A 2,412-nucleotide genomic window follows, 5' to 3' on the forward strand; every position below is an offset into this window, starting at 1 on the left:
TTTTTTTTAAGTGCACTGTTATGAAAATGCTTGTTTTATTCCATAAATTAAAAATTGAATAAAATAAGAAGTATCTGATGACTACAAAAAGAATGTTTCAAATGTAAACTCTTTGTGGGCAAGGACTATCTTTGCTTTTTGTCTGACACACATTAAACATTTAATAAATCTTTTTGATTGCTTGCTTGCTCTGGGAACAAAACCTAGAATGCCCCGTGTTATATAGCTCTAGGGTTCATGCCAAGCCACGATCCAGTCAAGCACCTGCAAGCAGAATAGAACCAGGTGGATCATGGCAGTCATTGGATTTTGTAAAATCTCCAAACTTTCCCTGTTTCCCAATGCTAGTTGAAAAGGAAGGAGAATTTTTATGAGCAAATGCATTTGATCGAACTATGTGTACTTTCTGGGGGGTGACTTTGGCATTTCTAAGTGAGACACATCCGCCATTAGGAGACTAGCTAGTTGGAGTCACTGAATAAACAAGCAGCTGAGTAGAAAGCTGTGGTTCAGTTTTGCAGCTTTTTATCAGACAAGTCATTTCTGAGCACAGTCTCCCCTGAACACTTTTCCACTGCTGATGAAACTGGCTCATTCTGACAGAACCTACCAACTGCCACACTAGCAAGGCCTAGGCAGGCAGGTGCCGCAGGGTTCAAGCAGAATAAATCAGATCAGATTAACAAACAGGTATTGATTGCCTGTTTTGTACAAGGACTGGTCATTCTTGACATTGTGGGGATGAAGAAGAGAGAGAAAGAAAGAAAGAAAGGGGGGGAGGGAGGAAGGAAGGAAGGAAGGAAGGAAGGAAGGAAGGAAGGAAGGAAGGAAGGAAGGAAAGATCAGAAACCATAGACCTGGCCTTTCAAAAGCTGATAATTTGGTTGGACAATACCAGTTAAAGCTTTCAAAAATATGACATATTTACCTATTCTTATATGAGTTAAAGTCTGAGGGTAACTAAGCTCATCTATTAGATTGTAAGCTCCTTATAGACAGGAACTACCTTTTATCTCTTTTTGTATCCTTAGCACTTAGAACAGTCCCTAACACTTAGTAGATGCTTATACAATGTTGATAGATTGTAAAAGTAATTTTTTTCCCTGACTAGTCTGAACAATCATTGGAGTAGCACATATGCAAAAATTGGAATGATTCAGAGAGGAGATTAGTATGGCCACTTGTAAGGATGACATACAAATTTGTGAAGGGTTCCATATTTTTAATCCATCAAGGGATGGATTAATCTTACCCTACTGTCAAAAGTTTCTCATTTGACAATACTATGCTGTCAAAAAGCCTCAGTGATATGGGAAAAATTTGACTCTAAAAGTCAAGATATCCCATTGATCTCTAATCTTACCATGTCAGGTTACTGGGTTCATGTGAGAAAGTGAGAATGGCATCTTTGAACAATGCACCCTGGCTTTAATTAATCTTTTTTTCCGACATTAAAATCTTTTTATTGGGGCGGAATCAAGATGGTGACAGGAAAAGAGCCTCTCCTAGGAGTTCTCTTCATAATATTTCAAAAAATCTTAAAATTATGACTCTAACTAAATTTTCAAGAAACAGAACCCACAGAAAGACCAAGTGAGGCAATTCTCCAGACCAAGGTAACCTGGAGAGTAATGGAAAGGCTCCTATCCACTGGGTTAGAGTGGCAGCCCACCAGAGTGAAGAAACTTCAGCCTCCTGGAGGCAGCCCCAGGGCTCCTGGGAGTGGCAGTGGGGGCAGTTTCCTGACCTACTCCCTGGGGAGCACCAGAAATAACTTGGAGGATCAGTGGGGGGACCTCTGCCAGAGCAAGCACAGGAAGCCCAAGTACTCAGTTGCAGCAGCCAGCATGGTCATCGCACCCCAGATCTAGGAAAGGGAAGCAGGCATGAAGCCAGTAAGGAGGAACCTCCAGGCAACTGAACCCTGAGTTCTCAGCCCACTGAAGGTAGGGTAGACTTCCAAGGTTTTTCCTCTGTACCTGGAACAGGACTCTGGGGCTCTGACCACATTCAGATCCTGATCACAGTCTAGGCCCCCCATAAAACAGGGCCCTCCCACCTCAGCCCTGTGGCAGAGGGGTGCACTAGTAGTCATTCACAGACCAGGAGGGCAGACAGAGCTTCACACACTGAGATCCTTGTGGGAGGGTGTCCCAATAATACTCAAAAGCTCAGGAAGCACCCCAAAACCAGGCACAAACTGGAGAAATGAACAGAGAAAAAAAGAGGAACACCATTGAGAAATAAATTGTCTATGATCCCAAGAAGGATCAAAATACTCAATATGAAGATGAGTAAGTACAAGCTCCTGCATCTAAAGACTCCAAGAAAAACAGAAATTGGGCTTAGGCTATAACAGAGCTCAAAAAAAGATTTTAAAAATCAAGTAAGGAAGATAGAAGAAAAATTGGG

General features: G+C 42.0%; 1 pseudogene; it reads left to right on the forward strand.

Moving 5' to 3' along the window:
• The first annotated feature begins 1,128 nt into the window (after positions 1 to 1,128).
• LOC141510610 (U6 spliceosomal RNA) lies at positions 1,129 to 1,224 on the forward strand (annotated as a pseudogene).
• Positions 1,225 to 2,412: the final 1,188 nt, after the last annotated feature.

The sequence above is a fragment of the Macrotis lagotis genome, chromosome 1 (genome assembly GCF_037893015.1).
Source record: "Macrotis lagotis isolate mMagLag1 chromosome 1, bilby.v1.9.chrom.fasta, whole genome shotgun sequence".
Classification (NCBI taxonomy): Eukaryota; Metazoa; Chordata; class Mammalia; order Peramelemorphia; family Peramelidae; genus Macrotis; species Macrotis lagotis.